This window comes from Oncorhynchus tshawytscha, unplaced genomic scaffold, assembly GCF_018296145.1.
Source record: "Oncorhynchus tshawytscha isolate Ot180627B unplaced genomic scaffold, Otsh_v2.0 Un_contig_9781_pilon_pilon, whole genome shotgun sequence".
Classification (NCBI taxonomy): Eukaryota; Metazoa; Chordata; class Actinopteri; order Salmoniformes; family Salmonidae; genus Oncorhynchus; species Oncorhynchus tshawytscha.
The window spans coordinates 1-24,823 of NW_024607390.1; the positions used below are offsets into that span (position 1 = coordinate 1).

General features: G+C 42.1%; 52 non-coding genes and 11 pseudogenes across 52 annotated transcripts; all 63 read right to left on the reverse strand.

Annotated features, from left to right (window-relative positions):
• Nucleotides 1-116: 116 nt before the first annotated feature.
• On the reverse strand, nt 117-237 carry LOC121842470 (annotated as a pseudogene).
• Nucleotides 238-301: 64 nt separating this feature from the next.
• On the reverse strand, nt 302-420 carry LOC121842457. The gene has a single exon (XR_006081112.1). It is a non-coding gene; the product is annotated as a 5S ribosomal RNA (ribosomal RNA).
• A 260-nt stretch (nt 421-680) lies between these two features.
• LOC121842481 lies at nt 681-799 on the reverse strand. The gene has a single exon (XR_006081125.1). It is a non-coding gene; the product is annotated as a 5S ribosomal RNA (ribosomal RNA).
• A 259-nt stretch (nt 800-1,058) lies between these two features.
• LOC121842469 lies at nt 1,059-1,174 on the reverse strand (annotated as a pseudogene).
• A 244-nt stretch (nt 1,175-1,418) lies between these two features.
• LOC121842513 lies at nt 1,419-1,537 on the reverse strand. The gene has a single exon (XR_006081157.1). It is a non-coding gene; the product is annotated as a 5S ribosomal RNA (ribosomal RNA).
• Nucleotides 1,538-1,778: 241 nt separating this feature from the next.
• LOC121842515 lies at nt 1,779-1,897 on the reverse strand. Its single transcript, XR_006081159.1, has one exon. It is a non-coding gene; the product is annotated as a 5S ribosomal RNA (ribosomal RNA).
• A 260-nt stretch (nt 1,898-2,157) lies between these two features.
• On the reverse strand, nt 2,158-2,276 carry LOC121842492. Its single transcript, XR_006081136.1, has one exon. It is a non-coding gene; the product is annotated as a 5S ribosomal RNA (ribosomal RNA).
• A 260-nt stretch (nt 2,277-2,536) lies between these two features.
• On the reverse strand, nt 2,537-2,657 carry LOC121842467 (annotated as a pseudogene).
• A 259-nt stretch (nt 2,658-2,916) lies between these two features.
• On the reverse strand, nt 2,917-3,035 carry LOC121842503. The gene has a single exon (XR_006081147.1). It is a non-coding gene; the product is annotated as a 5S ribosomal RNA (ribosomal RNA).
• A 258-nt stretch (nt 3,036-3,293) lies between these two features.
• On the reverse strand, nt 3,294-3,412 carry LOC121842514. Its single transcript, XR_006081158.1, has one exon. It is a non-coding gene; the product is annotated as a 5S ribosomal RNA (ribosomal RNA).
• Nucleotides 3,413-3,671: 259 nt separating this feature from the next.
• On the reverse strand, nt 3,672-3,790 carry LOC121842463. The gene has a single exon (XR_006081115.1). It is a non-coding gene; the product is annotated as a 5S ribosomal RNA (ribosomal RNA).
• Nucleotides 3,791-4,050: 260 nt separating this feature from the next.
• LOC121842472 lies at nt 4,051-4,169 on the reverse strand. Its single transcript, XR_006081116.1, has one exon. It is a non-coding gene; the product is annotated as a 5S ribosomal RNA (ribosomal RNA).
• A 284-nt stretch (nt 4,170-4,453) lies between these two features.
• Nucleotides 4,454-4,571, reverse strand: LOC121842465 (annotated as a pseudogene).
• A 260-nt stretch (nt 4,572-4,831) lies between these two features.
• On the reverse strand, nt 4,832-4,950 carry LOC121842473. The gene has a single exon (XR_006081117.1). It is a non-coding gene; the product is annotated as a 5S ribosomal RNA (ribosomal RNA).
• A 262-nt stretch (nt 4,951-5,212) lies between these two features.
• On the reverse strand, nt 5,213-5,331 carry LOC121842474. The gene has a single exon (XR_006081118.1). It is a non-coding gene; the product is annotated as a 5S ribosomal RNA (ribosomal RNA).
• A 260-nt stretch (nt 5,332-5,591) lies between these two features.
• On the reverse strand, nt 5,592-5,710 carry LOC121842475. Its single transcript, XR_006081119.1, has one exon. It is a non-coding gene; the product is annotated as a 5S ribosomal RNA (ribosomal RNA).
• Nucleotides 5,711-5,970: 260 nt separating this feature from the next.
• On the reverse strand, nt 5,971-6,089 carry LOC121842476. The gene has a single exon (XR_006081120.1). It is a non-coding gene; the product is annotated as a 5S ribosomal RNA (ribosomal RNA).
• A 333-nt stretch (nt 6,090-6,422) lies between these two features.
• Nucleotides 6,423-6,541, reverse strand: LOC121842477. The gene has a single exon (XR_006081121.1). It is a non-coding gene; the product is annotated as a 5S ribosomal RNA (ribosomal RNA).
• Nucleotides 6,542-6,897: 356 nt separating this feature from the next.
• On the reverse strand, nt 6,898-7,016 carry LOC121842478. Its single transcript, XR_006081122.1, has one exon. It is a non-coding gene; the product is annotated as a 5S ribosomal RNA (ribosomal RNA).
• A 260-nt stretch (nt 7,017-7,276) lies between these two features.
• On the reverse strand, nt 7,277-7,395 carry LOC121842479. The gene has a single exon (XR_006081123.1). It is a non-coding gene; the product is annotated as a 5S ribosomal RNA (ribosomal RNA).
• A 260-nt stretch (nt 7,396-7,655) lies between these two features.
• LOC121842480 lies at nt 7,656-7,774 on the reverse strand. Its single transcript, XR_006081124.1, has one exon. It is a non-coding gene; the product is annotated as a 5S ribosomal RNA (ribosomal RNA).
• Nucleotides 7,775-8,032: 258 nt separating this feature from the next.
• On the reverse strand, nt 8,033-8,151 carry LOC121842482. Its single transcript, XR_006081126.1, has one exon. It is a non-coding gene; the product is annotated as a 5S ribosomal RNA (ribosomal RNA).
• A 243-nt stretch (nt 8,152-8,394) lies between these two features.
• Nucleotides 8,395-8,513, reverse strand: LOC121842516. Its single transcript, XR_006081160.1, has one exon. It is a non-coding gene; the product is annotated as a 5S ribosomal RNA (ribosomal RNA).
• A 259-nt stretch (nt 8,514-8,772) lies between these two features.
• LOC121842483 lies at nt 8,773-8,891 on the reverse strand. Its single transcript, XR_006081127.1, has one exon. It is a non-coding gene; the product is annotated as a 5S ribosomal RNA (ribosomal RNA).
• Nucleotides 8,892-9,132: 241 nt separating this feature from the next.
• Nucleotides 9,133-9,251, reverse strand: LOC121842517. Its single transcript, XR_006081161.1, has one exon. It is a non-coding gene; the product is annotated as a 5S ribosomal RNA (ribosomal RNA).
• Nucleotides 9,252-9,510: 259 nt separating this feature from the next.
• LOC121842484 lies at nt 9,511-9,629 on the reverse strand. Its single transcript, XR_006081128.1, has one exon. It is a non-coding gene; the product is annotated as a 5S ribosomal RNA (ribosomal RNA).
• Nucleotides 9,630-9,871: 242 nt separating this feature from the next.
• LOC121842518 lies at nt 9,872-9,990 on the reverse strand. The gene has a single exon (XR_006081162.1). It is a non-coding gene; the product is annotated as a 5S ribosomal RNA (ribosomal RNA).
• A 260-nt stretch (nt 9,991-10,250) lies between these two features.
• On the reverse strand, nt 10,251-10,369 carry LOC121842485. Its single transcript, XR_006081129.1, has one exon. It is a non-coding gene; the product is annotated as a 5S ribosomal RNA (ribosomal RNA).
• Nucleotides 10,370-10,628: 259 nt separating this feature from the next.
• LOC121842486 lies at nt 10,629-10,747 on the reverse strand. The gene has a single exon (XR_006081130.1). It is a non-coding gene; the product is annotated as a 5S ribosomal RNA (ribosomal RNA).
• A 258-nt stretch (nt 10,748-11,005) lies between these two features.
• LOC121842487 lies at nt 11,006-11,124 on the reverse strand. The gene has a single exon (XR_006081131.1). It is a non-coding gene; the product is annotated as a 5S ribosomal RNA (ribosomal RNA).
• A 241-nt stretch (nt 11,125-11,365) lies between these two features.
• Nucleotides 11,366-11,484, reverse strand: LOC121842519. Its single transcript, XR_006081163.1, has one exon. It is a non-coding gene; the product is annotated as a 5S ribosomal RNA (ribosomal RNA).
• A 259-nt stretch (nt 11,485-11,743) lies between these two features.
• LOC121842488 lies at nt 11,744-11,862 on the reverse strand. Its single transcript, XR_006081132.1, has one exon. It is a non-coding gene; the product is annotated as a 5S ribosomal RNA (ribosomal RNA).
• A 242-nt stretch (nt 11,863-12,104) lies between these two features.
• Nucleotides 12,105-12,223, reverse strand: LOC121842458. The gene has a single exon (XR_006081113.1). It is a non-coding gene; the product is annotated as a 5S ribosomal RNA (ribosomal RNA).
• Nucleotides 12,224-12,482: 259 nt separating this feature from the next.
• On the reverse strand, nt 12,483-12,601 carry LOC121842489. The gene has a single exon (XR_006081133.1). It is a non-coding gene; the product is annotated as a 5S ribosomal RNA (ribosomal RNA).
• Nucleotides 12,602-12,843: 242 nt separating this feature from the next.
• On the reverse strand, nt 12,844-12,962 carry LOC121842459. Its single transcript, XR_006081114.1, has one exon. It is a non-coding gene; the product is annotated as a 5S ribosomal RNA (ribosomal RNA).
• A 241-nt stretch (nt 12,963-13,203) lies between these two features.
• On the reverse strand, nt 13,204-13,321 carry LOC121842468 (annotated as a pseudogene).
• A 259-nt stretch (nt 13,322-13,580) lies between these two features.
• LOC121842490 lies at nt 13,581-13,699 on the reverse strand. The gene has a single exon (XR_006081134.1). It is a non-coding gene; the product is annotated as a 5S ribosomal RNA (ribosomal RNA).
• A 260-nt stretch (nt 13,700-13,959) lies between these two features.
• On the reverse strand, nt 13,960-14,078 carry LOC121842491. Its single transcript, XR_006081135.1, has one exon. It is a non-coding gene; the product is annotated as a 5S ribosomal RNA (ribosomal RNA).
• A 258-nt stretch (nt 14,079-14,336) lies between these two features.
• LOC121842493 lies at nt 14,337-14,455 on the reverse strand. Its single transcript, XR_006081137.1, has one exon. It is a non-coding gene; the product is annotated as a 5S ribosomal RNA (ribosomal RNA).
• A 281-nt stretch (nt 14,456-14,736) lies between these two features.
• Nucleotides 14,737-14,855, reverse strand: LOC121842494. The gene has a single exon (XR_006081138.1). It is a non-coding gene; the product is annotated as a 5S ribosomal RNA (ribosomal RNA).
• Nucleotides 14,856-15,211: 356 nt separating this feature from the next.
• LOC121842495 lies at nt 15,212-15,330 on the reverse strand. The gene has a single exon (XR_006081139.1). It is a non-coding gene; the product is annotated as a 5S ribosomal RNA (ribosomal RNA).
• Nucleotides 15,331-15,589: 259 nt separating this feature from the next.
• LOC121842496 lies at nt 15,590-15,708 on the reverse strand. Its single transcript, XR_006081140.1, has one exon. It is a non-coding gene; the product is annotated as a 5S ribosomal RNA (ribosomal RNA).
• Nucleotides 15,709-16,064: 356 nt separating this feature from the next.
• On the reverse strand, nt 16,065-16,183 carry LOC121842497. The gene has a single exon (XR_006081141.1). It is a non-coding gene; the product is annotated as a 5S ribosomal RNA (ribosomal RNA).
• A 260-nt stretch (nt 16,184-16,443) lies between these two features.
• LOC121842498 lies at nt 16,444-16,562 on the reverse strand. The gene has a single exon (XR_006081142.1). It is a non-coding gene; the product is annotated as a 5S ribosomal RNA (ribosomal RNA).
• Nucleotides 16,563-16,821: 259 nt separating this feature from the next.
• On the reverse strand, nt 16,822-16,940 carry LOC121842499. Its single transcript, XR_006081143.1, has one exon. It is a non-coding gene; the product is annotated as a 5S ribosomal RNA (ribosomal RNA).
• A 353-nt stretch (nt 16,941-17,293) lies between these two features.
• On the reverse strand, nt 17,294-17,412 carry LOC121842500. Its single transcript, XR_006081144.1, has one exon. It is a non-coding gene; the product is annotated as a 5S ribosomal RNA (ribosomal RNA).
• A 338-nt stretch (nt 17,413-17,750) lies between these two features.
• LOC121842461 lies at nt 17,751-17,869 on the reverse strand (annotated as a pseudogene).
• Nucleotides 17,870-18,129: 260 nt separating this feature from the next.
• On the reverse strand, nt 18,130-18,247 carry LOC121842466 (annotated as a pseudogene).
• Nucleotides 18,248-18,545: 298 nt separating this feature from the next.
• LOC121842501 lies at nt 18,546-18,664 on the reverse strand. The gene has a single exon (XR_006081145.1). It is a non-coding gene; the product is annotated as a 5S ribosomal RNA (ribosomal RNA).
• A 259-nt stretch (nt 18,665-18,923) lies between these two features.
• Nucleotides 18,924-19,042, reverse strand: LOC121842462 (annotated as a pseudogene).
• Nucleotides 19,043-19,302: 260 nt separating this feature from the next.
• On the reverse strand, nt 19,303-19,421 carry LOC121842502. Its single transcript, XR_006081146.1, has one exon. It is a non-coding gene; the product is annotated as a 5S ribosomal RNA (ribosomal RNA).
• Nucleotides 19,422-19,681: 260 nt separating this feature from the next.
• On the reverse strand, nt 19,682-19,800 carry LOC121842504. The gene has a single exon (XR_006081148.1). It is a non-coding gene; the product is annotated as a 5S ribosomal RNA (ribosomal RNA).
• Nucleotides 19,801-20,070: 270 nt separating this feature from the next.
• LOC121842505 lies at nt 20,071-20,189 on the reverse strand. The gene has a single exon (XR_006081149.1). It is a non-coding gene; the product is annotated as a 5S ribosomal RNA (ribosomal RNA).
• A 259-nt stretch (nt 20,190-20,448) lies between these two features.
• On the reverse strand, nt 20,449-20,567 carry LOC121842506. The gene has a single exon (XR_006081150.1). It is a non-coding gene; the product is annotated as a 5S ribosomal RNA (ribosomal RNA).
• Nucleotides 20,568-20,827: 260 nt separating this feature from the next.
• Nucleotides 20,828-20,946, reverse strand: LOC121842507. Its single transcript, XR_006081151.1, has one exon. It is a non-coding gene; the product is annotated as a 5S ribosomal RNA (ribosomal RNA).
• A 260-nt stretch (nt 20,947-21,206) lies between these two features.
• On the reverse strand, nt 21,207-21,325 carry LOC121842508. Its single transcript, XR_006081152.1, has one exon. It is a non-coding gene; the product is annotated as a 5S ribosomal RNA (ribosomal RNA).
• Nucleotides 21,326-21,581: 256 nt separating this feature from the next.
• LOC121842471 lies at nt 21,582-21,700 on the reverse strand (annotated as a pseudogene).
• A 355-nt stretch (nt 21,701-22,055) lies between these two features.
• On the reverse strand, nt 22,056-22,174 carry LOC121842509. The gene has a single exon (XR_006081153.1). It is a non-coding gene; the product is annotated as a 5S ribosomal RNA (ribosomal RNA).
• A 423-nt stretch (nt 22,175-22,597) lies between these two features.
• On the reverse strand, nt 22,598-22,716 carry LOC121842464 (annotated as a pseudogene).
• A 260-nt stretch (nt 22,717-22,976) lies between these two features.
• LOC121842510 lies at nt 22,977-23,095 on the reverse strand. The gene has a single exon (XR_006081154.1). It is a non-coding gene; the product is annotated as a 5S ribosomal RNA (ribosomal RNA).
• Nucleotides 23,096-23,451: 356 nt separating this feature from the next.
• On the reverse strand, nt 23,452-23,570 carry LOC121842460 (annotated as a pseudogene).
• A 452-nt stretch (nt 23,571-24,022) lies between these two features.
• Nucleotides 24,023-24,141, reverse strand: LOC121842511. Its single transcript, XR_006081155.1, has one exon. It is a non-coding gene; the product is annotated as a 5S ribosomal RNA (ribosomal RNA).
• A 356-nt stretch (nt 24,142-24,497) lies between these two features.
• On the reverse strand, nt 24,498-24,616 carry LOC121842512. Its single transcript, XR_006081156.1, has one exon. It is a non-coding gene; the product is annotated as a 5S ribosomal RNA (ribosomal RNA).
• Nucleotides 24,617-24,823: the final 207 nt, after the last annotated feature.

Here is a 24,823-nt window from a genome sequence, read left to right on the forward strand (position 1 = left end):
CCATAATTTGTAGCACAGATTGTTGGATGAAATACAAACTAAACTTGCTTACTTATTTCAAAGCAAGGGCACATATTTCAGCCTTGTGGGAAAAAACGGACAAAGAGTTGACAAAAAGCTTACAGCACCTGGTATTCCCAGGAAGTCTCCCATCCAAGTACTAACCAGGCCCAACCCTGCTTAGCTTCTGAGATCAGACGAGATCAGGCGTAGTCAGGCCGGTGTGGTCTTGCTTACTTATTTCAAAGCAAGGGCACATATTTCAGCCTTGTGGGAAAAAACGGACAAAGAGTTGACAAAAAGCTTACAGCACCTGGTATTCCCAGGAAGTCTCCCATCCAAGTACTAACCAGGCCCAACCCTGCTTAGCTTCCGAGATCAGACGAGATCAGGCGTACTCAGGCCGGTGTGGTCGTAAGCGAGAAACTATCTCTTGGTGCACTATGTAAAGTGAAAGTGAGTCTGATTAACAGCTGTTGCATTTTCACCATTTAGATAAGCATCTTTGTGTCACTCAAAAAGTGGAAGAAATTGCATATACTGCAGCCATAATTTGTAGCACAGATTGTTGGATGAAATACAAACTAAACTTGCTTACTTATTTCAAAGCAAGGGCACATATTTCAGCCTTGTGGGAATAAACGGACAAAGAGTTGAAATTCCACAAGGCAGTGACAAAAAGCTTACAGCACCTGGTATTCCCAGGAAGTCTCCCATCCAAGTACTAACCAGGCCCGACCCTGCTTAGCTTCCGAGATCAGACGAGATCAGGCGTACTCAGGCCGGTGTGGTCGTAAGCGAGAAACTATCTCTTGGTGCACTATGTAAAGTGAAAGTGAGTCTGATTAACAGCTGTTGCATTTTCACCATTTAGATAAGCATCTTTGTGTCACTCAAAAAGTGGAAGAAATTGCATATACTGCAGCCATAATTTGTAGCACAGATTGTTGGATGAAATACAAACTAAACTTGCTTACTTATTTCAAAGCAAGGGCACATATTTCAGCCTTGTGGGAAAAACGGACAAAGAGTTGAAATTCCACAAGGCAGTGACAAAAAGCTTACAGCACCTATTCCCAGGAAGTCTCCCATCCAAGTACTAACCAGGCCCGACCCTGCTTAGCTTCCGAGATCAGACGAGATCAGGCGTACTCAGGCCGGTGTGGTCGTAAGCGAGAAACTATTTCTTGGTGCACTATGTAAAGTGAAAGTGAGTCTGATTAACAGCTGTTGCATTTTCACCATTTAGATAAGCATCTTTGTGTCACTCAAAAGTGGAAGAAATTGCATATACTGCAGCCATAATTTGTAGCACAGATTGTTGGATGAAATACAAACTAAACTTGCTTACTTATTTCAAAGCAAGGGCACATATTTCAGCCTTGTGGGAAAAAAAAACGGACAAAGAGTTGACAAAAAGCTTACATCACCTGGTATTCCCAGGAAGTCTCCCATCCAAGTACTAACCAGGCCCGACCCTGCTTAGCTTCCGAGATCAGACGAGATCAGGCGTACTCAGGCCGGTGTGGTCGTAAGCAAGAAACTATTTCTTGGTGCACTATGTAAAGTGAAGTGAGTCTGATTAACAGCTGTTGCATTTTCACCATTTAGATAAGCATCTTTGTGTCACTCAAAAAGTGGAAGAAATTGCATATACTGCAGCCATAATTTGTAGCACAGATTGTTGGATGAAATACAAACTAAACTTGCTTACTTATTTCAAAGCAAGGGCACATATTTCAGCCTTGTGGGAAAAAACGGACAAAGAGTTGACAAAAAGCTTACATCACCTGGTATTCCCAGGAAGTCTCCCATCCAAGTACTAACCAGGCCCGACCCTGCTTAGCTTCCGAGATCAGACGAGATCAGGCGTACTCAGGCCGGTGTGGTCGTAAGCAAGAAACTATTTCTTGGTGCACTATGTAAAGTGAAAGTGAGTCTGATTAACAGCTGTTGCATTTTCACCATTTAGATAAGCATCTTTGTGTCACTCAAAAAGTGGAAGAAATTGCATATACTGCAGCCATAATTTGTAGCACAGATTGTTGGATGAAATACAAACTAAACTTGCTTACTTATTTCAAAGCAAGGGCACATATTTCAGCCTTGTGGGAATAAACGGACAAAGAGTTGAAATTCCACAAGGCAGTGACAAAAAGCTTACAGCACCTGGTATTCCCAGGAAGTCTCCCATCCAAGTACTAACCAGGCCCGACCCTGCTTAGCTTCCGAGATCAGACGAGATCAGGCGTACTCAGGCCGGTGTGGTCGTAAGCGAGAAACTATCTCTTGGTGCACTATGTAAAGTGAAAGTGAGTCTGATTAACAGCTGTTGCATTTTCACCATTTAGATAAGCATCTTTGTGTCACTCAAAAAGTGGAAGAAATTGCATATACTGCAGCCATAATTTGTAGCACAGATTGTTGGATGAAATACAAACTAAACTTGCTTACTTATTTCAAAGCAAGGGCACATATTTCAGCCTTGTGGGAATAAACGGACAAAGAGTTGAAATTCCACAAGGCAGTGACAAAAAGCTTACAGCACCTGGTATTCCCAGGAAGTCTCCCCCATCCAAGTACTAACCAGGCCCGACCCTGCTTAGCTTCCGAGATCAGACGAGATCAGGCGTACTCAGGCCGGTGTGGTCGTAAGCGAGAAACTATCTCTTGGTGCACTATGTAAAGTGAAAGTGAGTCTGATTAACAGCTGTTGCATTTTCACCATTTAGATAAGCATCTTTGTGTCACTCAAAAAGTGGAAGAAATTGCATATACTGCAGCCATAATTTGTAGCACAGATTGTTGGATGAAATACAAACTAAACTTGCTTACTTATTTCAAAGCAAGGGCACATATTTCAGCCTTGTGGGAAAAACGGACAAAGAGTTGAAATTCCACAAGGCAGTGACAAAAAGCTTACAGCACCTGGTATTCCCAGGAAGTCTCCCATCCAAGTACTAACCAGGCCCGACCCTGCTTAGCTTCCGAGATCAGACGAGATCAGGCGTACTCAGGCCGGTGTGGTCGTAAGCGAGAAACTATCTCTTGGTGCACTATGTAAAGTGAAGTGAGTCTGATTAACAGCTGTTGCATTTTCACCATTTAGATAAGCATCTTTGTGTCACTCAAAAAGTGGAAGAAATTGCATATACTGCAGCCATAATTTGTAGCACAGATTGTTGGATGAAATACAAACTAAACTTGCTTACTTATTTCAAAGCAAGGGCACATATTTCAGCCTTGTGGGAAAAACGGACAAAGAGTTGAAATTCCACAAGGCAGTGACAAAAAGCTTACAGCACCTGGTATTCCCAGGAAGTCTCCCATCCAAGTACTAACCAGGCCCGACCCTGCTTAGCTTCCGAGATCAGACGAGATCAGGCGTACTCAGGCCGGTGTGGTCGTAAGCGAGAAACTATCTCTTGGTGCACTATGTAAAGTGAAAGTGAGTCTGATTAACAGCTGTTGCATTTTCACCATTTAGATAAGCATCTTTGTGTCACTCAAAAAGTGGAAGAAATTGCATATACTGCAGCCATAATTTGTAGCACAGATTGTTGGATGAAATACAAACTAAACTTGCTTACTTATTTCAAAGCAAGGGCACATATTTCAGCCTAGTGGGAAAAACGGACAAAGAGTTGAAATTCCACAAGGCAGTGACAAAAAGCTTACAGCACCTGGTATTCCCAGGAAGTCTCCCATCCAAGTACTAACCAGGCCCGACCCTGCTTAGCTTCCGAGATCAGACGAGATCAGGCGTACTCAGGCCGGTGTGGTCGTAAGCGAGAAACTATCTCTTGGTGCACTATGTAAAGTGAAAGTGAGTCTGATTAACAGCTGTTGCATTTTCACCATTTAGATAAGCATCTTTGTGTCACTCAAAAAGTGGAAGAAATTGCATATACTGCAGCCATAATTTGTAGCACAGATTGTTGGATGAAATACAAACTAAACTTGCTTACTTATTTCAAAGCAAGGGCACATATTTCAGCCTTGTGGGAATAAACGGACAAAGAGTTGAAATTCCACAAGGCAGTGACAAAAAGCTTACAGCACCTGGTATTCCCAGGAAGTCTCCCATCCAAGTACTAACCAGGCCCGACCCTGCTTAGCTTCCGAGATCAGACGAGATCAGGCGTACTCAGGCCGGTGTGGTCGTAAGCGAGAAACTATCTCTTGGTGCACTATGTAAAGTGAAAGTGAGTCTGATTAACAGCTGTTGCATTTTCACCATTTAGATAAGCATCTTTGTGTCACTCAAAAAGTGGAAGAAATTGCATATACTGCAGCCATAATTTGTAGCACAGATTGTTGGATAATTTGTAGCACAGATTGTTGGATGAAATACAAACTAAACTTGCTTACTTATTTCAAAGCAAGGGCACATATTTCAGCCTTGTGGGAATAAACGGACAAAGAGTTGAAATTCCACAAGGCAGTGACAAAAAGCTTACAGCACCTGGTATTCCCAGGAAGTCTCCCATCAAGTACTAACCAGGCCCGACCCTGCTTAGCTTCCGAGATCAGACGAGATCAGGCGTACTCAGGCCGGTGTGGTCGTAAGCGAGAAACTATCTCTTGGTGCACTATGTAAAGTGAAAGTGAGTCTGATTAACAGCTGTTGCATTTTCACCATTTAGATAAGCATCTTTGTGTCACTCAAAAAGTGGAAGAAATTGCATATACTGCAGCCATAATTTGTAGCACAGATTGTTGGATGAAATACAAACTAAACTTGCTTACTTATTTCAAAGCAAGGGCACATATTTCAGCCTTGTGGGAATAAACGGACAAAGAGTTGAAATTCCACAAGGCAGTGACAAAAAGCTTACAGCACCTGGTATTCCCAGGAAGTCTCCCATCCAAGTACTAACCAGGCCCGACCCTGCTTAGCTTCCGAGATCAGACGAGATCAGGCGTACTCAGGCCGGTGTGGTCGTAAGCGAGAAACTATCTCTTGGTGCACTATGTAAAGTGAAAGTGAGTCTGATTAACAGCTGTTGCATTTTCACCATTTAGATAAGCATCTTTGTGTCACTCAAAAAGTGGAAGAAATTGCATATACTGCAGCCATAATTTGTAGCACAGATTGTTGGATGAAATACAAACTAAACTTGCTTACTTATTTCAAAGCAAGGGCACATATTTCAGCCTTGTGGGAATAAAAACGGACAAAGAGTTGAAATTCCACAAGGCAGTGACAAAAAGCTTACAGCACCTGGTATTCCCAGGAAGTCTCCCATCCAAGTACTAACCAGGCCCGACCCTGCTTAGCTTCCGAGATCAGACGAGATCAGGCGTACTCAGGCCGGTGTGGTCGTAAGCGAGAAACTATCTCTTGGTGCACTATGTAAAGTGAAAGTGAGTCTGATTAACAGCTGTTGCATTTTCACCATTTAGATAAGCATCTTTGTGTCACTCAAAAAGTGGAAGAAATTGCATATACTGCAGCCATAATTTGTAGCACAGATTGTTGGATGAAATACAAACTAAACTTGCTTACTTATTTCAAAGCAAGGGCACATATTTCAGCCTTGTGGGAATAAACGGACAAAGAGTTGAAATTCCACAAGGCAGTGACAAAAAGCTTACAGCACCTGGTATTCCCAGGAAGTCTCCCATCCAAGTACTAACCAGGCCCGACCCTGCTTAGCTTCCGAGATCAGACGAGATCAGGCGTACTCAGGCCGGTGTGGTCGTAAGCGAGAAACTATCTCTTGGTGCACTATGTAAAGTGAAAGTGAGTCTGATTAACAGCTGTTGCATTTTCACCATTTAGATAAGCATCTTTGTGTCACTCAAAAAGTGGAAGAAATTGCATATACTGCAGCCATAATTTGTAGCACAGATTGTTGGATGAAATACAAACTAAACTTGCTTACTTATTTCAAAGCAAGGGCACATATTTCAGCCTTGTGGGAATAAACGGACAAAGAGTTGAAATTCCACAAGGCAGTGACAAAAAGCTTACAGCACCTGGTATTCCCAGGAAGTCTCCCATCCAAGTACTAACCAGGCCCGACCCTGCTTAGCTTCCGAGATCAGACGAGATCAGGCGTACTCAGGCCGGTGTGGTCGTAAGCGAGAAACTATCTCTTGGTGCACTATGTAAAGTGAAAGTGAGTCTGATTAACAGCTGTTGCATTTTCACCATTTAGATAAGCATCTTTGTGTCACTCAAAAAGTGGAAGAAATTGCATATACTGCAGCCATAATTTGTAGCACAGATTGTTGGATGAAATACAAACTAAACTTGCTTACTTATTTCAAAGCAAGGGCACATATTTCAGCCTTGTGGGAATAAACGGACAAAGAGTTGAAAATTGTTGGATTGCTTACTTATTTCAAAGCAAGGGCACATATTTCAGCCTGGAATAAACGGACAAAGAGTTGAAATTCCACAAGGCAGTGACAAAAGCTTACAGCACCTGGTATTCCCAGGAAGTCTCCCATCCAAGTACTAACCAGGCCCGACCCTGCTTAGCTTCCGAGATCAGACGAGATCAGGCGTACTCAGGCCGGTGTGGTCGTAAGCGAGAAATTATCTCTTGGTGCACTATGTAAAGTGAAAGTGAGTCTGATTAACAGCTGTTGCATTTTCACCATTTAGATAAGCATCTTTGTGTCACTCAAAAAGTGGAAGAAATTGCATATACTGCAGCCATAATTTGTAGCACAGATTGTTGGATGAAATACAAACTAAACTTGCTTACTTATTTCAAAGCAAGGGCACATATTTCAGCCTTGTGGGAATAAACGGACAAAGAGTTGAAAGATTGTTGGATGAAATACAAACTAAACTTGCTTACTTATTTCAAAGCAAGGGCACATATTTCAGCCTTGTGGGAATAAACGGACAAAGAGTTGAAATTCCACAAGGCAGTGACAAAAAGCTTACAGCACCTGGTATTCCCAGGAAGTCTCCCATCCAAGTACTAACCAGGCCCGACCCTGCTTAGCTTCCGAGATCAGACGAGATCAGGCGTACTCAGGCCGGTGTGGTCGTAAGCGAGAAATTATCTCTTGGTGCACTATGTAAAGTGAAAGTGAGTCTGATTAACAGCTGTTGCATTTTCACCATTTAGATAAGCATCTTTGTGTCACTCAAAAAGTGGAAGAAATTGCATATACTGCAGCCATAATTTGTAGCACAGATTGTTGGATGAAATACAAACTAAACTTGCTTACTTATTTCAAAGCAAGGGCACATATTTCAGCCTTGTGGGAATAAACGGACAAAGAGTTGAAATTCCACAAGGCAGTGACAAAAAGCTTACAGCACCTGGTATTCCCAGGAAGTCTCCCATCCAAGTACTAACCAGGCCCGACCCTGCTTAGCTTCCGAGATCAGACGAGATCAGGCGTACTCAGGCCGGTGTGGTCGTAAGCGAGAAACTATCTCTTGGTGCACTATGTAAAGTGAAAGTGAGTCTGATTAACAGCTGTTGCATTTTCACCATTTAGATAAGCATCTTTGTGTCACTCAAAAAGTGGAAGAAATTGCATATACTGCAGCCATAATTTGTAGCACAGATTGTTGGATGAAATACAAACTAAACTTGCTTACTTATTTCAAAGCAAGGGCACATATTTCAGCCTTGTGGGAATAAACGGACAAAGAGTTGAAATTCCACAAGGCAGTGACAAAAAGCTTACAGCACCTGGTATTCCCAGGAAGTCTCCCATCCAAGTACTAACCAGGCCCGACCCTGCTTAGCTTCCGAGATCAGACGAGATCAGGCGTACTCAGGCCGGTGTGGTCGTAAGCGAAAATTATCTCTTGGTGCACTATGTAAAGTGAAAGTGAGTCTGATTAACAGCTGTTGCATTTTCACCATTTAGATAAGCATCTTTGTGTCACTCAAAAAGTGGAAGAAATTGCATATACTGCAGCCATAATTTGTAGCACAGATTGTTGGATGAAATACAAACTAAACTTGCTTACTTATTTCAAAGCAAGGGCACATATTTCAGCCTTGTGGGAATAAACGGACAAAGAGTTGAAATTCCACAAGGCAGTGACAAAAGCTTACAGCACCTGGTATTCCCAGGAAGTCTCCCATCCAAGTACTAACCAGGCCCGACCCTGCTTAGCTTCCGAGATCAGACGAGATCAGGCGTACTCAGGCCGGTGTGGTCGTAAGCGAGAAACTATCTCTTGGTGCACTATGTAAAGTGAAAGTGAGTCTGATTAACAGCTGTTGCATTTTCACCATTTAGATAAGCATCTTTGTGTCACTCAAAAAGTGGAAGAAATTGCATATACTGCAGCCATAATTTGTAGCACAGATTGTTGGATGAAATACAAACTAAACTTGCTTACTTATTTCAAAGCAAGGGCACATATTTCAGCCTTGTGAAAAAAAAACGGACAAAGAGTTGACAAAAAGCTTACATCACCTGGTATTCCCAGGAAGTCTCCCATCCAAGTACTAACCAGGCCCGACCCTGCTTAGCTTCCGAGATCAGACGAGATCAGGCGTACTCAGGCCGGTGTGGTCGTAAGCGAGAAACTATCTCTTGGTGCACTATGTAAAGTGAAAGTGAGTCTGATTAACAGCTGTTGCATTTTCACCATTTAGATAAGCATCTTTGTGTCACTCAAAAAGTGGAAGAAATTGCATATACTGCAGCCATAATTTGTAGCACAGATTGTTGGATGAAATACAAACTAAACTTGCTTACTTATTTCAAAGCAAGGGCACATATTTCAGCCTTGTGGGAATAAACGGACAAAGAGTTGAAATTCCACAAGGCAGTGACAAAAGCTTACAGCACCTGGTATTCCCAGGAAGTCTCCCATCCAAGTACTAACCAGGCCCGACCCTGCTTAGCTTCCGAGATCAGACGAGATCAGGCGTACTCAGGCCGGTGTGGTCGTAAGCAAGAAACTATTTCTTGGTGCACTATGTAAAGTGAAAGTGAGTCTGATTAACAGCTGTTGCATTTTCACCATTTAGATAAGCATCTTTGTGTCACTCAAAAAGTGGAAGAAATTGCATATACTGCAGCCATAATTTGTAGCACAGATTGTTGGATGAAATACAAACTAAACTTGCTTACTTATTTCAAAGCAAGGGCACATATTTCAGCCTTGTGGGAAAAAACGGACAAAGAGTTGACAAAAGCTTACATCACCTGGTATTCCCAGGAAGTCTCCCATCCAAGTACTAACCAGGCCCGACCCTGCTTAGCTTCCGAGATCAGACGAGATCAGGCGTACTCAGGCCGGTGTGGTCGTAAGCGAGAAACTATCTCTTGGTGCACTATGTAAAGTGAAAGTGAGTCTGATTAACAGCTGTTGCATTTTCACCATTTAGATAAGCATCTTTGTGTCACTCAAAAAGTGGAAGAAATTGCATATACTGCAGCCATAATTTGTAGCACAGATTGTTGGATGAAATACAAACTAAACTTGCTTACTTATTTCAAAGCAAGGGCACATATTTCAGCCTTGTGGGAAAAACGGACAAAGAGTTGAAATTCCACAAGGCAGTGACAAAAAGCTTACAGCACCTGGTATTCCCAGGAAGTCTCCCATCCAAGTACTAACCAGGCCCGACCCTGCTTAGCTTCCGAGATCAGACGAGATCAGGCGTACTCAGGCCGGTGTGGTCGTAAGCGAGAAACTTTCTCTTGGTGCACTATGTAAAGTGAAAGTGAGTCTGATTAACAGCTGTTGCATTTTCACCATTTAGATAAGCATCTTTGTGTCACTCAAAAAGTGGAAGAAATTGCATATACTGCAGCCATAATTTGTAGCACAGATTGTTGGATGAAATACAAACTAAACTTGCTTACTTATTTCAAAGCAAGGGCACATATTTCAGCCTTGTGGGAAAAAACGGACAAAGAGTTGACAAAAAGCTTACATCACCTGGTATTCCCAGGAAGTCTCCCATCCAAGTACTAACCAGGCCCGACCCTGCTTAGCTTCCGAGATCAGACGAGATCAGGCGTACTCAGGCCGGTGTGGTCGTAAGCGAGAAACTATCTCTTGGTGCACTATGTAAAGTGAAAGTGAGTCTGATTAACAGCTGTTGCATTTTCACCATTTAGATAAGCATCTTTGTGTCACTCAAAAAGTGGAAGAAATTGCATATACTGCAGCCATAATTTGTAGCACAGATTGTTGGATGAAATACAAACTAAACTTGCTTACTTATTTCAAAGCAAGGGCACATATTTCAGCCTTGTGGGAAAAAACGGACAAAGAGTTGAAATTCCACAAGGCAGTGACAAAAAGCTTACAGCACCTGGTATTCCCAGGAAGTCTCCCATCCAAGTACTAACCAGGCCCGACCCTGCTTAGCTTCCGAGATCAGACGAGATCAGGCGTACTCAGGCCGGTGTGGTCGTAAGCGAGAAACTATCTCTTGGTGCACTATGTAAAGTGAAAGTGAGTCTGATTAACAGCTGTTGCATTTTCACCATTTAGATAAGCATCTTTGTGTCACTCAAAAAGTGGAAGAAATTGCATATACTGCAGCCATAATTTGTAGCACAGATTGTTGGATGAAATACAAACTAAACTTGCTTACTTATTTCAAAGCAAGGGCACATATTTCAGCCTAGTGGGAAAAACGGACAAAGAGTTGAAATTCCACAAGGCAGTGACAAAAAGCTTACAGCACCTGGTATTCCCAGGAAGTCTCCCATCCAAGTACTAACCAGGCCCGACCCTGCTTAGCTTCCGAGATCAGACGAGATCAGGCGTACTCAGGCCGGTGTGGTCGTAAGCGAGAAACTATCTCTTGGTGCTATGTAAAGTGAAAGTGAGTCTGATTAACAGCTGTTGCATTTTCACCATTTAGATAAGCATCTTTGTGTCACTCAAAAAGTGGAAGAAATTGCATATACTGCAGCCATAATTTGTAGCACAGATTGTTGGATGAAATACAAACTAAACTTGCTTACTTATTTCAAAGCAAGGGCACATATTTCAGCCTTGTGGGAATAAACGGACAAAGAGTTGAAATTCCACAAGGCAGTGACAAAAAGCTTACAGCACCTGGTATTCCCAGGAAGTCTCCCATCCAAGTACTAACCAGGCCCGACCCTGCTTAGCTTCCGAGATCAGACGAGATCAGGCGTACTCAGGCCGGTGTGGTCGTAAGCAAGAAACTATTTCTTGGTGCACTATGTAAAGTGAAAGTGAGTCTGATTAACAGCTGTTGCATTTTCACCATTTAGATAAGCATCTTTGTGTCACTCAAAAAGTGGAAGAAATTGCATATACTGCAGCCATAATTTGTAGCCAGATTGTTGGATGAAATACAAACTAAACTTGCTTACTTATTTCAAAGCAAGGGCACATATTTCAGCCTTGTGGGAAAAAACGGACAAAGAGTTGACAAAAAGCTTACATCACCTGGTATTCCCAGGAAGTCTCCCATCCAAGTACTAACCAGGCCCGACCCTGCTTAGCTTCCGAGATCAGACGAGATCAGGCGTACTCAGGCCGGTGTGGTCGTAAGCGAGAAACTATCTCTTGGTGCACTATGTAAAGTGAAAGTGAGTCTGATTAACAGCTGTTGCATTTTCACCATTTAGATAAGCATCTTTGTGTCACTCAAAAAGTGGAAGAAATTGCATATACTGCAGCCATAATTTGTAGCACAGATTGTTGGATGAAATACAAACTAAACTTGCTTACTTATTTCAAAGCAAGGGCACATATTTCAGCCTTGTGGGAATAAACGGACAAAGAGTTGAAATTCCACAAGGCAGTGACAAAAGCTTACAGCACCTGGTATTCCCAGGAAGTCTCCCATCCAAGTACTAACCAGGCCCGACCCTGCTTAGCTTCCGAGATCAGACGAGATCAGGCGTACTCAGGCCGGTGTGGTCGTAAGCAAGAAACTATTTCTTGGTGCACTATGTAAAGTGAAAGTGAGTCTGATTAACAGCTGTTGCATTTTCACCATTTAGATAAGCATCTTTGTGTCACTCAAAAAGTGGAAGAAATTGCATATACTGCAGCCATAATTTGTAGCACAGATTGTTGGATGAAATACAAACTAAACTTGCTTACTTATTTCAAAGCAAGGGCACATATTTCAGCCTTGTGGGAAAAAACGGACAAAGAGTTGACAAAAAGCTTACATCACCTGGTATTCCCAGGAAGTCTCCCATCCAAGTACTAACCAGGCCCGACCCTGCTTAGCTTCCGAGATCAGACGAGATCAGGCGTACTCAGGCCGGTGTGGTCGTAAGCAAGAAACTATCTCTTGGTGCACTATGTAAAGTGAAGTGAGTCTGATTAACAGCTGTTGCATTTTCACCATTTAGATAAGCATCTTTGTGTCACTCAAAAAGTGGAAGAAATTGCATATACTGCAGCCATAATTTGTAGCACAGATTGTTGGATGAAATACAAACTAAACTTGCTTACTTATTTCAAAGCAAGGGCACATATTTCAGCCTTGTGGGAATAAACGGACAAAGAGTTGAAATTCCACAAGGCAGTGACAAAAAGCTTACAGCACCTGGTATTCCCAGGAAGTCTCCCATCCAAGTACTAACCAGGCCCGACCCTGCTTAGCTTCCGAGATCAGACGAGATCAGGCGTACTCAGGCCGGTGTGGTCGTAAGCAAGAAACTATTTCTTGGTGCACTATGTAAAGTGAAAGTGAGTCTGATTAACAGCTGTTGCATTTTCACCATTTAGATAAGCATCTTTGTGTCACTCAAAAAGTGGAAGAAATTGCATATACTGCAGCCATAATTTGTAGCACAGATTGTTGGATGAAATACAAACTAAACTTGCTTACTTATTTCAAAGCAAGGGCACATATTTCAGCCTTGTGGGAAAAAACGGACAAAGAGTTGACAAAAAGCTTACATCACCTGGTATTCCCAGGAAGTCTCCCATCCAAGTACTAACCAGGCCCGACCCTGCTTAGCTTCCGAGATCAGACGAGATCAGGCGTACTCAGGCCGGTGTGGTCGTAAGCGAGAAACTATCTCTTGGTGCACTATGTAAAGTGAAAGTGAGTCTGATTAACAGCTGTTGCATTTTCACCATTTAGATAAGCATCTTTGTGTCACTCAAAAAGTGGAAGAAATTGCATATACTGCAGCCATAATTTGTAGCACAGATTGTTGGATGAAATACAAACTAAACTTGCTTACTTATTTCAAAGCAAGGGCACATATTTCAGCCTTGTGGGAAAAAACGGACAAAGAGTTGACAAAAGCTTACATCACCTGGTATTCCCAGGAAGTCTCCCATCCAAGTACTAACCAGCCCGACCCTGCTTAGCTTCCGAGATCAGACGAGATCAGGCGTACTCAGGCCGGTGTGGTCGTAAGCAAGAAACTATTTCTTGGTGCACTATGTAAAGTGAAAGTGAGTCTGATTAACAGCTGTTGCATTTTCACCATTTAGATAAGCATCTTTGTGTCACTCAAAAAGTGGAAGAAATTGCATATACTGCAGCCATAATTTGTAGCACAGATTGTTGGATGAAATACAAACTAAACTTGCTTACTTATTTCAAAGCAAGGGCACATATTTCAGCCTTGTGGGAATAAACGGACAAAGAGTTGAAATTCCACAAGGCAGTGACAAAAGCTTACAGCACCTGGTATTCCCAGGAAGTCTCCCATCCAAGTACTAACCAGGCCCGACCCTGCTTAGCTTCCGAGATCAGACGAGATCAGGCGTACTCAGGCCGGTGTGGTCGTAAGCGAGAAACTATCTCTTGGTGCACTATGTAAAGTGAAAGTGAGTCTGATTAACAGCTGTTGCATTTTCACCATTTAGATAAGCATCTTTGTGTCACTCAAAAAGTGGAAGAAATTGCATATACTGCAGCCATAATTTGTAGCACAGATTGTTGGATGAAATACAAACTAAACTTGCTTACTTATTTCAAAGCAAGGGCACATATTTCAGCCTTGTGGGAATAAACGGACAAAGAGTTGAAATTCCACAAGGCAGTGACAAAAAGCTTACAGCACCTGGTATTCCCAGGAAGTCTCCCATCCAAGTACTAACCAGGCCCGACCCTGCTTAGCTTCCGAGATCAGACGAGATCAGGCGTACTCAGGCCGGTGTGGTCGTAAGCAAGAAACTATCTCTTGGTGCACTATGTAAAGTGAAAGTGAGTCTGATTAACAGCTGTTGCATTTTCACCATTTAGATAAGCATCTTTGTGTCACTCAAAAAGTGGAAGAAATTGCATATACTGCAGCCATAATTTGTAGCACAGATTGTTGGATGAAATACAAACTAAACTCTTACTTATTTCAAAGCAAGGGCACATATTTCAGCCTTGTGGGAATAAACGGACAAAGAGTTGAAATTCCACAAGGCAGTGACAAAAAGCTTACAGCACCTGGTATTCCCAGGAAGTCTCCCATCCAAGTACTAACCAGGCCCGACCCTGCTTAGCTTCCGAGATCAGACGAGATCAGGCGTACTCAGGCCGGTGTGGTCGTAAGCGAGAAACTATCTCTTGGTGCACTATGTAAAGTGAAAGTGAGTCTGATTAACAGCTGTTGCATTTTCACCATTTAGATAAGCATCTTTGTGTCACTCAAAAAGTGGAAGAAATTGCATATACTGCAGCCATAATTTGTAGCACAGATTGTTGGATGAAATACAAACTAAACTTGCTTACTTATTTCAAAGCAAGGGCACATATTTCAGCCTTGTGGGAATAAACGGACAAAGAGTTGAAATTCCACAAGGCAGTGACAAAAAGCTTACAGCACCTGGTAGGAAGCTTACAGCACCTGGTATTCCCAGGAAGTCTCCCATCCAAGTACTAACCAGGCCCGACCCTGCTTAGCTTCCGAGATCAGACGAGATCAGGCGTACTCAGGCCGGTGTGGTCGTAAGCGAGAAATTATCTCTTGGTGCACTATGTAAAGTGAAAGTGAGTCTGATTAACAGCTGTTGCATTTTCACCATTTAGATAAGCATCTTTGTGTCACTCAAAAAGTGGAAGAAATTGCATATACTGCAGCCATAATTTGTAGCACAGATTGTTGGATGAAATACAAACTAAACTTGCTTACTTATTTCAAAGCAAGGGCACATATTTCAGCCTTGTGGGAATAAACGGACAAAGAGTTGAAAGATTGTTGGATGAAATACAAACTAAACTTGCTTACTTATTTCAAAGCAAGGGCACATATTTCAGCCTTGTGGGAATAAACGGACAAAGAGTTGAAATTCCACAAGGCAGTGACAAAAAGCTTACAGCACCTGGTATTCCCAGGAAGTCTCCCATCCAAGTACTAACCAGGCCCGACCCTGCTTAGCTTCCGAGATCAGACGAGATCAGGCGTACTCAGGCCGGTGTGGTCGTAAGCGAGAAATTATCTCTTGGTGCACTATGTAAAGTGAAAGTGAGTCTGATTAACAGCTGTTGCATTTTCACCATTTAGATAAGCATCTTTGTGTCACTCAAAAAGTGGAAGAAATTGCATATACTGCAGCCATAATTTGTAGCACAGATTGTTGGATGAAATACAAACTAAACTTGCTTACTTATTTCAAAGCAAGGGCACATATTTCAGCCTTGTGGGAATAAACGGACAAAGAGTTGAAATTCCACAAGGCAGTGACAAAAGCTTACAGCACCTGGTATTCCCAGGAAGTCTCCCATCCAAGTACTAACCAGGCCCGACCCTGCTTAGCTTCCGAGATCAGACGAGATCAGGCGTACTCAGGCCGGTGTGGTCGTAAGCGAGAAATTATCTCTTGGTGCACTATGTAAAGTGAAAGTGAGTCTGATTAACAGCTGTTGCATTTTCACCATTTAGATAAGCATCTTTGTGTCACTCAAAAAGTGGAAGAAATTGCATATACTGCAGCCATAATTTGTAGCACAGATTGTTGGATGAAATACAAACTAAACTTGCTTACTTATTTCAAAGCAAGGGCACATATTTCAGCCTTGTGGGAATAAACGGACAAAGAGTTGAAAGATTGTTGGATGAAATACAAACTAAACTTGCTTACTTATTTCAAAGCAAGGGCACATATTTCAGCCTTGTGGGAATAAACGGACAAAGAGTTGAAATTCCACAAGGCAGTGACAAAAAGCTTACAGCACCTGGTATTCCCAGGAAGTCTCCCATCCAAGTACTAACCAGGCCCGACCCTGCTTAGCTTCCGAGATCAGACGAGATCAGGCGTACTCAGGCCGGTGTGGTCGTAAGCGAGAAATTATCTCTTGGTGCACTATGTAAAGTGAAAGTGAGTCTGATTAACAGCTGTTGCATTTTCACCATTTAGATAAGCATCTTTGTGTCACTCAAAAAGTGGAAGAAATTGCATATACTGCAGCCATAATTTGTAGCACAGATTGTTGGATGAAATACAAACTAAACTTGCTTACTTATTTCAAAGCAAGGGCACATATTTCAGCCTTGTGGGAATAAACGGACAAAGAGTTGAAATTCCACAAGGCAGTGACAAAAAGCTTACAGCACCTGGTATTCCCAGGAAGTCTCCCATCCAAGTACTAACCAGGCCCGACCCTGCTTAGCTTCCGAGATCAGACGAGATCAGGCGTACTCAGGCCGGTGTGGTCGTAAGCGAGAAATTATCTCTTGGTGCACTATGTAAAGTGAAAGTGAGTCTGATTAACAGCTGTTGCATTTTCACCATTTAGATAAGCATCTTTGTGTCACTCAAAAAGTGGAAGAAATTGCATATACTGCAGCCATAATTTGTAGCACAGATTGTTGGATGAAATACAAACTAAACTTGCTTACTTATTTCAAAGCAAGGGCACATATTCAGCCTTGTGGGAATAAACGGACAAAGAGTTGAAATTCCACAAGGCAGTGACAAAAAGCTTACAGCACCTGGTATTCCCAGGAAGTCTCCCATCCAAGTACTAACCAGGCCCGACCCTGCTTAGCTTCCGAGATCAGACGAGATCAGGCGTACTCAGGCCGGTGTGGTCGTAAGCGAGAAATTATCTCTTGGTGCACTATGTAAAGTGAAAGTGAGTCTGATTAACAGCTGTTGCATTTTCACCATTTAGATAAGCATCTTTGTGTCACTCAAAAAGTGGAAGAAATTGCATATACTGCAGCCATAATTTGTAGCACAGATTGTTGGATGAAATACAAACTAAACTTGCTTACTTATTTCAAAGCAAGGGCACATATTTCAGCCTTGTGGGAATAAACGGACAAAGAGTTGAAAGATTGTTGGATGAAATACAAACTAAACTTGCTTACTTATTTCAAAGCAAGGGCACATATTTCAGCCTTGTGGGAATAAACGAAAGAGTTGAAATTCCACAAGGCAGTGACAAAAAGCTTACAGCACCTGGTATTCCCAGGAAGTCTCCCATCCAAGTACTAACCAGGCCCGACCCTGCTTAGCTTCCGAGATCAGACGAGATCAGGCGTACTCAGGCCGGTGTGGTCGTAAGCGAGAAATTATCTCTTGGTGCACTATGTAAAGTGAAAGTGAGTCTGATTAACAGCTGTTGCATTTTCACCATTTAGATAAGCATCTTTGTGTCACTCAAAAAGTGGAAGAAATTGCATATACTGCAGCCATAATTTGTAGCACAGATTGTTGGATGAAATACAAACTAAACTTGCTTACTTATTTCAAAGCAAGGGCACATATTTCAGCCTTGTGGGAATAAACAGACAAAGAGTTGAAAGATTGTTGGATGAAATACAAACTAAACTTGCTTACTTATTTCAAAGCAAGGGCACATATTTCAGCCTTGTGGGAAAAAACGGACAAAGAGTTGACAAAAAGCTTACAGCACCTGGTATTCCCAGGAAGTCTCCCATCCAAGTACTAACCAGGCCCGACCCTGCTTAGCTTCCGAGATCAGACGAGATCAGGCGTACTCAGGCCGGTGTGGTCGTAAGTGAGAAATTATCTCTTGGTGCACTATGTAAAGTGAAAGTGAGTCTGATTAACAGCTGTTGCATTTTCACCATTTAGATAAGCATCTTTGTGTCACTCAAAAAGTGGAAGAAATTGCATATACTGCAGCCATAATTTGTAGCACAGATTGTTGGATGAAATACAAACTAAACTTGCTTACTTATTTCAAAGCAAGGGCACATATTTCAGCCTTGTGGGAATAAACGGACAAAGAGTTGAAATTCCACAAGGCAGTGACAAAAAGCTTACAGCACCTGGTATTCCCAGGAAGTCTCCCATCCAAGTACTAACCAGGCCCGACCCTGCTTAGCTTCCGAGATCAGACGAGATCAGGCGTACTCAGGCCGGTGTGTCGTAAGCGAGAAATTATCTCTTGGTGCACTATGTAAAGTGAAAGTGAGTCTGATTAACAGCTGTTGCATTTTCACCATTTAGATAAGCATCTTTGTGTCACTCAAAAAGTGGAAGAAATTGCATATACTGCAGCCATAATTTGTAGCACAGATTGTTGGATGAAATACAAACTAAAACTTATTTAAACATATTTCAGCCTTGTGGGAATACAAAGAGTTATTTCAATTTCAAAGCAAGGGCACATATTTCAGCCTTGTGGGAATAAACGGACAAAGAGTTGAAATTCCACAAGGCAGTGACAAAAAGCTTACAGCACCTGGTATTCCCAGGAAGTCTCCCATCCAAGTACTAACCAGGCCCGACCCTGCTTAGCTTCCGAGATCAGACGAGATCAGGCGTACTCAGGCCGGTGTGGTCGTAAGCGAGAAACTATCTCTTGGTGCACTATGTAAAGTGAAAGTGAGTCTGATTAACAGCTGTTGCATTTTCACCATTTAGATAAGCATCTTTGTGTCACTCAAAAAGTGGAAGAAATTGCATATACTGCAGCCATAATTTGTAGCACAGATTGTTGGATGAAATACAAACTAAACTTGCTTACTTATTTCAAAGCAAGGGCACATATTTCAGCCTTGTGGGAATAAACGGACAAAGAGTTGAAATTCCACAAGGCAGTGACAAAATCTTACAGCACCTGGTATTCCCAGGAAGTCTCCCATCCAAGTACTAACCAGGCCCGACCCTGCTTAGCTTCCGAGATCAGACGAGATCAGGCGTACTCAGGCCGGTGTGGTCGTAAGCGAGAAATTATCTCTTGGTGCACTATGTAAAGTGAAAGTGAGTCTGATTAACAGCTGTTGCATTTTCACCATTTAGATAAGCATCTTTGTGTCACTCAAAAAGTGGAAGAAATTGCATATACTGCAGCCATAATTTGTAGCACAGATTGTTGGATGAAATACAAACTAAACTTGCTTACTTATTTCAAAGCAAGGGCACATATTTCAGCCTTGTGGGAATAAACGGACAAAGAGTTGAAATTCCACAAGGCAGTGACAAAAAGCTTACAGCACCTGGTATTCCCAGGAAGTCTCCCATCCAAGTACTAACCAGGCCCGACCCTGCTTAGCTTCCGAGATCAGACGAGATCAGGCGTACTCAGGCCGGTGTGGTCGTAAGCGAGAAACTATCTCTTGGTGCACTATGTAAAGTGAAAGTGAGTCTGATTAACAGCTGTTGCATTTTCACCATTTAGATAAGCATCTTTGTGTCACTCAAAAAGTGGAAGAAATTGCATATACTGCAGCCATAATTTGTAGCACAGATTGTTGGATGAAATACAAACTAAACTTGCTTACTTATTTCAAAGCAAGGGCACATATTTCAGCCTTGTGGGAATAAACGGACAAAGAGTTGAAATTCCACAAGGCAGTGACAAAAAGCTTACAGCACCTGGTATTCCCAGGAAGTCTCCCATCCAAGTACTAACCAGGCCCGACCCTGCTTAGCTTCCGAGATCAGACGAGATCAGGCGTACTCAGGCCGGTGTGGTCGTAAGCGAGAAATTATCTCTTGGTGCACTATGTAAAGTGAAAGTGAGTCTGATTAACAGCTGTTGCATTTTCACCATTTAGATAAGCATCTTTGTGTCACTCAAAAAGTGGAAGAAATTGCATATACTGCAGCCATAATTTGTAGCACAGATTGTTGGATGAAATACAAACTAAACTTGCTTACTTATTTCAAAGCAAGGGCACTTATTTCAGCATATTTCAGCCTTGTGGGAATAAACGGACAAAGAGTTGAAATTCCACAAGGCAGTGACAAAAAGCTTACAGCACCTGGTATTCCCAGGAAGTCTCCCATCCAAGTACTAACCAGGCCCGACCCTGCTTAGCTTCCGAGATCAGACGAGATCAGGCGTACTCAGGCCGGTGTGGTCGTAAGCGAGAAACTATCTCTTGGTGCACTATGTAAAGTGAAAGTGAGTCTGATTAACAGCTGTTGCATTTTCACCATTTAGATAAGCATCTTTGTGTCACTCAAAAAGTGGAAGAAATTGCATATACTGCAGCCATAATTTGTAGCACAGATTGTTGGATGAAATACAAACTAAACTTGCTTACTTATTTCAAAGCAAGGGCACATATTTCAGCCTTGTGGGAATAAACGGACAAAGAGTTGAAATTCCACAAGGCAGTGACAAAAGCTTACAGCACCTGGTATTCCCAGGAAGTCTCCCATCCAAGTACTAACCAGGCCCGACCCTGCTTAGCTTCCGAGATCAGACGAGATCAGGCGTACTCAGGCCGGTGTGGTCGTAAGCGAGAAACTATCTCTTGGTGCACTATGTAAAGTGAAAGTGAGTCTGATTAACAGCTGTTGCATTTTCACCATTTAGATAAGCATCTTTGTGTCACTCAAAAAGTGGAAGAAATTGCATATACTGCAGCCATAATTTGTAGCACAGATTGTTGGATGAAATACAAACTAAACTTGCTTACTTATTTCAAAGCAAGGGCACATATTTCAGCCTTGTGGGAATAAACGGACAAAGAGTTGAAATTCCACAAGGCAGTGACAAAAAGCTTACAGCACCTGGTATTCCCAGGAAGTCTCCCATCCAAGTACTAACCAGGCCCGACCCTGCTTAGCTTCCGAGATCAGACGAGATCAGGCGTACTCAGGCCGGTGTGGTCGTAAGCGAGAAACTATCTCTTGGTGCACTATGTAAAGTGAAAGTGAGTCTGATTAACAGCTGTTGCATTTTCACCATTTAGATAAGCATCTTTGTGTCACTCAAAAAGTGGAAGAAATTGCATATACTGCAGCCATAATTTGTAGCACAGATTGTTGGATGAAATACAAACTAAACTTGCTTACTTATTTCAAAGCAAGGGCACATATTTCAGCCTTGTGGGAATAAACGGACAAAGAGTTGAAATTCCACAAGGCAGTGACAAAAAGCTTACAGCACCTGGTATTCCCAGGAAGTCTCCCATCCAAGTACTAACCAGGCCCGACCCTGCTTAGCTTCCGAGATCAGACGAGATCAGGCGTACTCAGGCCGGTGTGGTCGTAAGCGAGAAACTATCTCTTGGTGCACTATGTAAAGTGAAAGTGAGTCTGATTAACAGCTGTTGCATTTTCACCATTTAGATAAGCATCTTTGTGTCACTCAAAAAGTGGAAGAAATTGCATATACTGCAGCCATAATTTGTAGCACAGATTGTTGGATGAAATACAAACTAAACTTGCTTACTTATTTCAAAGCAAGGGCACATATTTCAGCCTTGTGGGAATAAACGGACAAAGAGTTGAAATTCCACAAGGCAGTGACAAAAAGCAGCACCTGGTATTCCCAGGAAGTCTCCCATCCAAGTACTAACCAGGCCCGACCCTGCTTAGCTTCCGAGATCAGACGAGATCAGGCGTACTCAGGCCGGTGTGGTCGTAAGCGAGAAATTATCTCTTGGTGCACTATGTAAAGTGAAAGTGAGTCTGATTAACAGCTGTTGCATTTTCACCATTTAGATAAGCATCTTTGTGTCACTCAAAAAGTGGAAGAAATTGCATATACTGCAGCCATAATTTGTAGCACAGATTGTTGGATGAAATACAAACTAAACTTGCTTACTTATTTCAAAGCAAGGGCACATATTTCAGCCTTGTGGGAATAAACGGACAAAGAGTTGAAAGATTGTTGGATGAAATACAAACTAAACTTGCTTACTTATTTCAAAGCAAGGGCACATATTTCAGCCTTGTGGGAATAAACGGACAAAGAGTTGAAATTCCACAAGGCAGTGACAAAAGCTTACAGCACCTGGTATTCCCAGGAAGTCTCCCATCCAAGTACTAACCAGGCCCGACCCTGCTTAGCTTCCGAGATCAGACGAGATCAGGCGTACTCAGGCCGGTGTGGTCGTAAGCGAGAAATTATCTCTTGGTGCACTATGTAAAGTGAAAGTGAGTCTGATTAACAGCTGTTGCATTTTCACCATTTAGATAAGCATCTTTGTGTCACTCAAAAAGTGGAAGAAATTGCATATACTGCAGCCATAAAAAGATTGTTGGATGAAATACAAACTAAACTTGCTTACTTATTTCAAAGCAGCCATAAGCCTTTGAATAAACGGACAAAGAGTTGAAAGATTGTTGGATGAAATACAAACTAAACTTGCTTACTTATTTCAAAGCAAGGGCACATATTTCAGCCTTGTGGGAATAAACGGACAAAGAGTTGAAAGATTGTTGGATGAAATACAAACTAAACTTGCTTACTTATTTCAAAGCAAGGGCACATATTTCAAATAAACGGACAAAGAGTTGAAATTCCACAAGGCAGTGACAAAAAGCTTACAGCACCTGGTATTCCCAGGAAGTCTCCCATCCAAGTACTAACCAGGCCCGACCCTGCTTAGCTTCCGAGATCAGACGAGATCAGGCGTACTCAGGCCGGTGTGGTCGTAAGGAGAAATTATCTCTTGGTGCACTATGTAAAGTGAAAGTGAGTCTGATTAACAGCTGTTGCATTTTCACCATTTAGATAAGCATCTTTGTGTCACTCAAAAAGTGGAAGAAATTGCATATACTGCAGCCATAATTTGTAGCACAGATTGTTGGATGAAATACAAACTAAACTTGCTTACTTATTTCAAAGCAAGGGCACATATTTCAGCCTTGTGGGAATAAACGGACAAAGAGTTGAAATTCCACAAGGCAGTGACAAAAAAGCTTACAGCACCTGGTATTCCCAGGAAGTCTCCCATCCAAGTACTAACCAGGCCCGACCCTGCTTAGCTTCCGAGATCAGACGAGATCAGGCGTACTCAGGCCGGTGTGGTCGTAAGCGAGAAATTATCTCTTGGTGCACTATGTAAAGTGAAAGTGAGTCTGATTAACAGCTGTTGCATTTTCACCATTTAGATAAGCATCTTTGTGTCACTCAAAAAGTGGAAGAAATTGCATATACTGCAGCCATAATTTGTAGCACAGATTGTTGGATGAAATACAAACTAAACTTGCTTACTTATTTCAAAGCAAGGGCACATATTTCAGCCTTGTGGGAATAAACGGACAAAGAGTTGAAAGATTGTTGGATGAAATACAAACTAAACTTGCTTACTTATTTCAAAGCAAGGGCACATATTTCAGCCTTGTGGGAATAAACGGACAAAGAGTTGAAATTCCACAAGGCAGTGACAAAAAGCTTACAGCACCTGGTATTCCCAGGAAGTCTCCCATCCAAGTACTAACCAGGCCCGACCCTGCTTAGCTTCCGAGATCAGACGAGATCAGGCGTACTCAGGCCGGTGTGGTCGTAAGAGAGAAATTATCTCTTGGTGCACTATGTAAAGTGAAAGTGAGTCTGATTAACAGCTGTTGCATTTTCACCATTTAGATAAGCATCTTTGTGTCACTCAAAAAGTGGAAGAAATTGCATATACTGCAGCCATAATTTGTAGCACAGATTGTTGGATGAAATACAAACTAAACTTGCTTACTTATTTCAAAGCAAGGGCACATATTTCAGCCTTGTGGGAATAAACGGACAAAGAGTTGAAAGATTGTTGGATGAAATACAAACTAAACTTGCTTACTTATTTCAAAGCAAGGGCACATATTTCAGCCTTGTGGGAATAAACGGACAAAGAGTTGAAAGATTGTTGGATGAAATACAAACTAAACTTGCTTACTTATTTCAAAGCAAGGGCACATATTTCAGCCTTGTGGGAATAAACGGACAAAGAGTTGAAATTCCACAAGGCAGTGACAAAAAGCTTACAGCACCTGGTATTCCCAGGAAGTCTCCCATCCAAGTACTAACCAGGCCCGACCCTGCTTAGCTTCCGAGATCAGACGAGATCAGGCGTACTCAGGCCGGTGTGGTCGTAAGCGAGAAATTATCTCTTGGTGCACTATGTAAAGTGAAAGTGAGTCTGATTAACAGCTGTTGCATTTTCACCATTTAGATAAGCATCTTTGTGTCACTCAAAAAGTGGAAGAAATTGCATATACTGCAGCCATAATTTGTAGCACAGATTGTTGGATGAAATACAAACTAAACTTGCTTACTTATTTCAAAGCAAGGGCACATATTTCAGCCTTGTGGGAATAAACGGACAAAGAGTTGAAAGATTGTTGGATGAAATACAAACTAAACTTGCTTACTTATTTCAAAGCAAGGGCACATATTTCAGCCTTGTGGGAATAAACGGACAAAGAGTTGAAATTCCACAAGGCAGTGACAAAAAGCTTACAGCACCTGGTATTCCCAGGAAGTCTCCCATCCAAGTACTAACCAGGCCCGACCCTGCTTAGCTTCCGAGATCAGACGAGATCAGGCGTACTCAGGCCGGTGTGGTCGTAAGCGAGAAATTATCTCTTGGTGCACTATGTAAAGTGAAAGTGAGTCTGATTAACAGCTGTTGCATTTTCACCATTTAGATAAGCATCTTTGTGTCACTCAAAAAGTGGAAGAAATTGCATATACTGCAGCCATAATTTGTAGCACAGATTGTTGGATGAAATACAAACTAAACTTGCTTACTTATTTCAAAGCAAGGGCACATATTTCAG